We start from the raw sequence: 9,327 nt of genomic DNA, 5'->3' as shown, positions 1-9,327 counted from the left end.
ACAAATATTATTGAATTTGATGAAGTTAAATGTGCATATGCAGCATCCACGTGCTCTAGCACGAGAGGTCAAATAATACGTGGGATGGGCTTATATGCCTGCAGAGATAAGCAGGACAGAATGTGGTGACAGTCCAGAGTTGATCATCTTGAGAAATGGATTTCCAAGCTCTTGCTCTTCTGGATATTTTGTCTAACTGCCTGGGTCTCCTTATTCACAGTTCAGGGTACTGGTCCCCCAAGAAGCCTCTCCTTGCTAGGTCCCCGGCCTACACTACAGTTGCCTCTCCCCTGGAAAATGACTGACCCGCCATCAACAACAACTTGTACTCTCCTGTGACTTCATGTCCCTTGTGAGGATGCAGACAGACATCTCATGTTTGTCTCCTGAGTTACCCCACATTTTCATAGACATGGATCATGACTGCAGAGTCACCCCACAGACATCACACACTCAGCAACGTGTGATTGGGAGGAGAGAGGAAGATGCATATGATCATCATAAGCAATCAATGTAGGAACAGCAAACTGTGCTTTATGATTTGCACCAAAGGATAGTTGTAGGATGGCAGAATTATCTTCCTTTAAATCAGTTTCAAAGGTTGGAGCTAAACAACAACAAAATGCATGTTTTCCTTAATAGCTCATTACAAAACTGACATCCATAAATCTTCTCTAAACTTATTTATACCTTAACCTGAACCGTCTCTTGAGGAACTAAATTTCATAAACTTCCATCCTAATGTGTGAAATAACAATTCCTTTTCTAAGGAGTATCCTTGGTAAATTCCAAGGATTACCGAAGGACTTTATTTCCCTAAAAATACTCTTTGGAATATTTTATGCTTTGATCATATCTCATTAGCAGCCCTCTCATATGTTTATTAACTCTTTAACTCCACAATTTAAAAAAATGAGAGAGCACTTAGAATGAAAGTCAGATATGACTTCTACTTCAACTTTATCTCTTGTTGACCATTTAACTCCAAGCAAGTTATTTTTCCAATCTGCGACTCAGTTTCCTCTTCTGTTAAGTGATACTGTAATCACATAATGTGAGGATTGATGACTGCATGTTTTTGTAGCAAACTATCTTTTATAAAGCACAATATTTAACAAAACTGTTTTTAACCAACATTATGTAGATTTTTATGATAAAATAAATAATAATCATACTGATGACCCTATAGCACCACAAAAATGTCTGAATCATAAAAGATTATATTCAACATAATTTTAGTAGAGAGTATTTTTTACTGTATGCTAATTACTTGGAAATTTGGTCAACCTTATGTGTACATGAGACATTAGGTTCTCTCAAAGCAAATACTTGGGCCGGCCCGGTGGCGCACTGCTACAGTGCGCCGCTTGGGAGTGTGGCGGCGCTCCCGCTGAGGGTTCGGATCCCACATACAGACCGGGTCCCGCTCACTGGCTGAGCGAGGTGTGGGCGCAACACCGAGGGTTGCGATCCCGTTGCCGGTCCTGGTCCGGTACGGGCGCGACACTGAGGGTTGCGATCCGTTGCTGGACATGAAAAAAAAGACAAAAAGAAAAAAAAAAGCAAATAATATAATGTGTAAATCGTCACTTAATCTATTCATTAAACAAACATTTACTAAGTACCTACTGTGTGCCAACAACTGCCATGTAATTGGGATTCAGTGATAAAAAACTGACCATCCTAGATATTTGGATATACTGTTTATGAAATGCTCTGTAATTTGTTGAATACAAGCTACATGTTGCCTTATGATTGAATAATACTATTATCACTGTTTTACTGCCTTTAGTAAGGGTAATCCTTAGGGTCTCAGCTGTAGATTTTAGTATATTAGCTTTGTGATAACTCTTCAGCCTTCTTAGATGGTTTTTCCATTTCTTGGTTCTAGGCTACTTCTTGCATGATAGGGGTTACCAGAAGTCTGAGCTCTAGAGGGAGTAAACAGTGTTGTATATGATCATGTGAATACTTAATACCACTCTAAACCCTGCTTTTGTGTTTCAGGCTTATGGCTGGCTACATGAAGACACAGGTCCAGAATCTGACCCAGTAGTCGTCGTGAGATTTCTAGGAACAACAGACATGAGTACTGACCTTAGGAGCCTCCTTCTAAGTGTTTGTGAACAATTGGCAGTTAATTACCGGTGTCTGGTTCAAAGCTACCCTAAGAAGATCCATGACCTCCGTGACTTATTCATAAACCTTTTGAATGAGTCTTCATTGCAGAGACCTCTAGTAATATTATTTGATGCCCTGGAGCAGCTCTCAGAGAATGATGATGCCAGGAAGCTTTGGTGGCTCCCAGCTCACCTTCCCCGCTTTGTACGGATAGTCCTCTCCACACTGCCCAACAAACATGGGATCCTGCAGAAACTAAGGTGCCTTATCCATGAAGAAGACAACTACATTGAGCTGATTCCCCGGGACAGGAAGATGTGCAGCCAGGTCCTCAAACACCAGCTGCTGCGGGTCAAAAGGAAGGTCACATCAGGCCAGCAGATTTACGTGAACAATGCATTCTCCAAGTGCACGCTGCCAATGTTTGTGAACCTGACCTTCAGGGAGGTGAGACATTGGAGATCTCACAAAGATGTCGATGAATCCTCTCTCTGTGTCACTGTTCATGAAAGTATAGAGCAGTTATTCTGGTCCTTGCAGAAGCGGTGTGGCCAGAAACTGGTCTCCAGGGCTCTTGGTTATATCACCATGGCCAAAATAGGTTTGAGTGAAATGGAACTGGAGGATGTGTTAGCCCTAGACAACAGCGTTATGAATGAGCTCCATGAGAACACCAGGCCCAGCAATCCCCTGCGAGTGCCATATTTGTATATAGCAAGGCTCAAGGAAGGTCTTAGTGGGTACTTAATAGAAAGACACGTGAAGAATGTCACACTCCTGGTCTGGGCCAACAGACACCTGCAGCTTATAGCCCAGAAGCTGTATCTTCAGGATGACGGTCACCTGCGTGAAATGCACACCATCCTGGCAGATTATTTTCTGGGGGTCTGGTCAGGGGGCAGGAGGAAAGCTTTCTGCCTGGAAGATCCCTATTTGAACAGCTGCCTTGACTTAGAGAGCAGAAGCCTGCTGGAAGAAGAAAAACACTTCATGGAACAGGCCTCCTTTGACAGGCAGGCTCCGGACCAGCCCTGGGTTTTCCAGTGCAACCCGCTTGAGCCCGACATCTTTTTTGTCAATCATAGGAAAATGTGTGAGCTTTTGCACCACCTGACAAGGTGTGGAAAAACAGATGACCTGCTTTATGGCATCATCATGAACTTCAGCTGGCTTTATACCATGATCAAAATTGGCCAGTTTGACAAAGTGCTTTCAGACATCGAGCTGGCTTACAATTACTCGCAGGAGAAGGAACTGAAGTTCCTGGCCAGCACCCTCCGCGGCATCAAAAACAAGGTCATTGCGTTTCCTGGCTCCCTTTCTGCAGAGCTTCAGCAAAGACTGCTGCCTGTTGTGAGTTCCCTGCCCAAACTTAGACACCTTCTTTTAGAATGTGACAAAGACGGGCCCAAATATTGCTCCATTGTGCCACTGCATTCATCCATGGATGTGACATACAGCCCAGAGCGTCTTCCCCTGTCATCCAGCTACCTGCATGTCACAGAGATTCTGCCTACCTGTAACCCCAGTACTGTCCTCACAGCTTTAGAAAATGGTTCCATCAGTACATGGGATGTAGAAACTCGCCAGCTACTCAGGCAAATCACTACAGCCCAGTCTGTCATCCTGGGCATGAAATTAAGCAGTGACGAAAAGTATCTTGTGGTGGCTACAACAAATAACACCCTGTTGATTTATGACAATGTCAATTCTTGTCTCCTGTCTGAAGTGGAAATCAAAGGAACCAAGCATGGAAGCAGCTCCACCTACATCAATGGGTTTACACTGTCTGTGAACCATGCCCTTGCATGGCTCGAAGCCAGCAAAGATGTCACTGTCATCGATCTGCTATACGGATGGCCCCTTTACCAGTTCCACTGCTGGTACGAAGTGACATGTGTCCAGTGCTCTCTGGATGGTGTGTATGCTTTCTGTGGACAGTACCTGAACACTACCACCATATTTCATTTAGGAAGTGGAGAAAAGTTATGTACAGTGACATCTGAATTTTCAGGAGGGTTTGTGAAGTTTCTTCTTATCTTGGACACGGCTCAAGAGATGGTAATGGTAGATAGTGAGGGAAGTCTTTCTGTCTGGAATACTGAGGACATTTCCAACCCCCAGCTGACTGATGACTTTGACTGCCGAAGAGAGGACAGCGAGGTAGTAGGCATTGAACTTTCAGAGGACCAAAGTGCAGTTCTGATCTGCAAAGCCCTCAGCATCGAGCTCTTAGATACAGGCATGTGGAAAGTGGCTGAAAAGTTCAGAGCCAAGCACAATGAACGCTTTATATCTGCTGTGCTGTCCAAGAATGGAGACTGCATCATTGCAACCATGGAGAATACCTCAGCCGTGTTTTTTTGGAGGCGGGACACGGGACAATGTATGGCAAGCTTACAGGAAATCTCGGGTACCATAGTGAAGCTGGTGAAATCCAGTCACCACAATATGCTACTGTCTTTATCAACCAGTGGTGTTCTTTCTATTTGGGATATAGATATAATCACAGCTATGTCCAACATAGATAAGACTGGAAAACCCATTCAAAGTCTAGTGTTGCCTGCTAGAGGGGAAATCATTTACTCCCTTGATGGCTCTGATTGTGTTCATAAGTGGAACTTCAGCAGTGGGTTTATTGAAGCAGTGTTTAAGCATGAAGGAATAGTTGAACACTGTGTGTTAACATCTGCAGGAGACATAATGGTGACATCAGATGACAAAAGCAGCCAGTATGTCTGGCACACCATCAGTGGTGAAAACCTCTTCCGAATTAATGGGCAGAGAATATCTCAGCTGTTGATTACACACAATGACCAGTTTGTGGTCTCTCTCTGTGAAGAAAATGCCTCCAGGGTTTGGAGACTGGCCACAGGCCACAGGGTCTGCAACATACTGACCACTTTGCAGAATGCCTTTATTACCTCTGCAAATACCTTTGTGGTGGGAATGACTAAAAGCAAAGTGCTGGCAGTCAGTCTTTGGACAGGAAGTATCACCAAGAAATTTTGCTGTGAAGATGGGACCACCATTGTGAATTTTAAATTGATCCCCGACTGTCCTGACATTATTGTATTCATCACATCAGCGGAGACTGTGAACATCTGGAGTCTAACAGATGAAGTGATCTGTCGACGCGTGCAACTTCCAAACAACTTCTTGAAAAATCTGGAGGATTTTGAAATTTCTCCCAATGGGAAGTTAGGCATTATATCTCGGGGAGATGAAAATATCAATGTCCTGGATTTACATAGTGGTAAATTACGAGTGGTTCATGCCTCTGGGATCATCTGGCGGCAGAGGTTGTCTCGAGATGGTCGCTACCTGGTATACATTTGTTTCCGAAACGGTGAGGAGGAGGATGAAAATGGTGCAATATCCAGTTTAATTGTAATGAGACTTGCCGATGGTAAAAATATCGGTGCTTGTTCCCTTTACAAAACGCCAACTTTTCTTGCCCTCTCTCAGAGGCACCTGAATATTATTGTGGGCTTTGATGATGGGAGTATAGGGATATACACAGTAGTGGACCGTGTAGATGCTGCACTGAAAATTAAAATTGCCACTTCAAATAGCAGACAAATTTTCAGCAATTCAACACAGACATCCAGACCAAAGTGTAACAGTTATTGTTTTAAAGTGTCTGTGGATTGCTTATGGAGAGAATCCACTGAGGTCTTTGCAAGAGATAGCCCCATCACAGTGAGTGACCCCACTGAGTCCAGTGAAGCAACGCCCTCCAAGAAACACAACTCTTGTTATGACCGGGTATGCTCCGCCCTAGAATTCAGGGGCCACAGCTATGCCACTGATAACTAACAAAATGTTTATGCTGCTCAACAGAAACACACGATCCACATACAGAAGGAAAAAAAAGTGTTTCTTCTCTATCCCAAATGATAAACTACTCATTTCTTAAAAGACAGGAAAGATGCTGGAATTCCAGGGTTTTATTAACATGCTCATGAAATGTACAAAAATGTGAGGTTGGTTTCAGTATAGTCTTTTGGTCAAAGGAATGAAGGAATGATAGAGAATTTCTAGAAGTAGAATTTAAATGGTTACTTCACCCGGAAGATAGAGGATAGAAGTTTTAAAATTAGCTGTGTGGTAGGAAGCAGCATAATTCATCCCATTGATTCAGATGAGAGAGGCTAGAGTTATAGACAGAACCTTTGGACTGGAATTAGTTCTACAAAAAATGGTTGAAATCATGAGGACAAAGAGCTGTTTGACTTAAAATGATTGTGTGTTAAGTAAACACAGCCTTAATCTCTCTTTACATTTACAATCCTGACAACTGTGTGAACCTAGTCTGCAGATGAAAGGTCTAAAGGTACAAAATAATGTAACAAAAATGCCCAGATGTATTTCCAGTTTCCCAGGAGACCTGACGGGAAATATGAAACCATGAACTGGACTGGCACAAGAACTAACTACCACCATCATAGGGCTATTGAACATGGAGAGTCATTTTCATTAAAATACAGTTGCAAAAATTGCATGCAAGGGTTTCTGTAAAATGGAATATATGAATTTTTAACTATTTATTTTCTGGGTTGCAAAAGAACACATTTAATAAGAAACCACAATCTTTTCACATCTTTTTGAAATGCATATTTGTGCCAGGTACAAAGAAGGATCAGAAAGGGCATTACAAATTTGGTAAAAATGTCTGTTCATTTCTATCATTGTACCAAAAAAAAGTCTGTACTATTCAAGTCAGTTGTATGGAAGCATAAATTATTTCTTAAATCCCTGCAGTAAATTTTAATAGAAAGCAAGCATTCTAAACATACTGTCTCTGAAATACTGATGATATTTGCCTTACTCTCATTTCTCCTCTTTCCTGTGTAAAACGAAGATGACCAAATACTCTGGGACAAACTGAATATGCCTGTCTTTGTGCTAAAATATTCCATAAATCTTAAGGGTGTCCAAAGGTTCTTTATTGTCCCTGTTTGTAATCACTTTCTTACTTCTACACACTGTATGTGAGCTTCTTTATCTGTTACACTTCCTGATTGACTCTTCTGAGCCTTTTGTAGTCTTAGCCGTTTCAAAGTAGAAGCGATGAAATGGTATTAAATATTTTTTAAAACTACTTCGTTTACTTAAAAGAAAACATTACATCTCAAAAGATAAAAGTGATTTCCTTCCTTCTATACTTTCTACATGGCATGTCCTTGATAACTTTTCAAAGGGTGTCAGTAGTGATGGTTTGGTTTGGTTTTCTTTGAAAGAGGCAATATTGACTCCAGTATGCAGAATAATGAACAAGGAACTGACTTTCAGTCCAGCTCTGCCATAACTCATCATATATCCCTGGACAGATCTTTATCCTCAACAGTGTATTGTTTTGTAAACTATAAAATAAAGGTAGTGACAGCTTCTGCTATAGACCTTATAGTGCTGTTGGGGAACAAAATGAGAGAAAATACAGTGACATCTTGATTGTTGATGCTAACAAGAAAAACAAAGTGATCTAACCAATACAGAAACCAAGTCAATTGTATTTCATATTGGAAAGCAGTTTGACACAAAGCATTCAAAGATGTGATTCAGATATAAACACCCCACTCCATGGTGAAAGACTTTTTTCAGTACGTTCCTCCGGGTTTAGTTACTCACCAGGGAGGTGGTAGCCCAGAGAAGGCTCAGCCCCACCTACGGATCACCTGGAGTTGATGGTATGAATAATGCTTTTTAGCTTTTCAGGCAACACATTCTTACTCCTATTATCAGCTGGACCTCCATACCACACATTCCTAAGAATTAAATGCCTACGTGGATTAAATGTAGTGTGTGAATGTTCTGTGTTAAAGCCAATAAAGTATAACAAGTGACTTGAATGATTTTTTCCTAACTTGTTTGCAACTGATAGCTCATATTGAATGTTTTTATGTAAACTTTGTATTGTTGGGAAGACCCAATCAGAGATTTATATTTTCATAAATGTTACATTTAGTTAAAATTTTGTTACAGAGTTGTTACACTAGAAAATTATTTCAGTCTTCAAACACTATACGGTCTTGTGTATGTATTGTTTGTATGAATAAAAGATAAACCACTTAGATTTGTGTGCTGTTTATTTTCTCCCCCACCTTTGGCAGAAGTAGTGATCTTTGGTAATAATAGTAAGTGTTCACACTTATTAAGTGCACTGGTGAGCCTGGCACTGTCCTTGAGGCTTTGCATGTACTAAACCATGTAATCTTCACAACAGCCTTATGACGTAGCTACTGTTAGTATTCCACATTTACAGATGAGGAAACCTAGAAACAAAGGTCCAGGAAGAACAGCTGAACATGACTTCAGTACACCATCAATGTCTTTTCTGTTCATGTTCTCAAAGCTCATCAAAATATAGCATTCAATATCCAGTAGGCACTTACCAATAATGACCCATAATATATTTTCTAACTTTCAGATGAGAGACCAGGATGGTCTCTTTAAGATCAATGGAGGTTGCTGCAAACTCCCAGGTTTTTCAGGTATACATAAACAGTGGATGAATTCATTCCAGAAATAATTACTTGGTCATACATTTTGCCAGGAATACAAAGGTAAATAAAATAGCTCATGGCTTCTAGAATTTCGGCATTAACAGGAATACAGATAGGAAACAAGTTCTCTGTGTGTAAGTGCAAGTGCTGTGTGCTTCCCTCCAGGGCTGGGGGTGGAGTGGGGAGGATGATGACCAAGGAGTAGATTAAATCCCCTCCAGGTGAGAGAGAAGGACCAAGGGGAGCTTTCCCATATGTCCTTTTTCTCCATTTCTTACCTCTTGAATGTGAGAATCCTCATACACACTGATGGTTAAAAATTTACTCCCATTGAAAACTATTCCATTACCCATACCAAGGAATTCCTTCTTGGATTCTAATCTGTTTCCTTTAGGTTGAAGATTAAACCCTCTTCTCTTTCTTTTCTCAGAGAAAATATAGAGAGGTTGATCATCAATATTTGCATAAAAGCATTTCATATGCATGGAGTTTGTTATTTAAACTCCCTTGACCCTTCTTTCCCAGGGTCAAAAACACAACAAATATTGCATGCTTGCTATGTCCGAGATATTATGTTATGCCCTAGGATGATCTGAAAACTCCTGCCATCTGGAATCCTACAATCTAAAGGAGACAGTACATAAGACTGTGCTGTGTACTGATTGAATTGTGTCCTCTAAACCCCATATATTAGAAGCTT

At 41.1% G+C, this 9,327-nt stretch overlaps 1 pseudogene; it reads left to right on the top strand.

Annotated features, from left to right (window-relative positions):
• Positions 1-2,007: 2,007 nt before the first annotated feature.
• LOC103583072 lies at positions 2,008-7,500 on the top strand (annotated as a pseudogene).
• Positions 7,501-9,327: the final 1,827 nt, after the last annotated feature.

Source organism: Galeopterus variegatus, unplaced genomic scaffold, assembly GCF_000696425.1.
Source record: "Galeopterus variegatus unplaced genomic scaffold, G_variegatus-3.0.2 Scaffold19477, whole genome shotgun sequence".
Taxonomy (NCBI): Eukaryota; Metazoa; Chordata; class Mammalia; order Dermoptera; family Cynocephalidae; genus Galeopterus; species Galeopterus variegatus.
The sequence above is the reverse complement of the archived record's forward strand: the minus strand, read 5'-3'. Positions and strand labels throughout refer to the sequence as shown.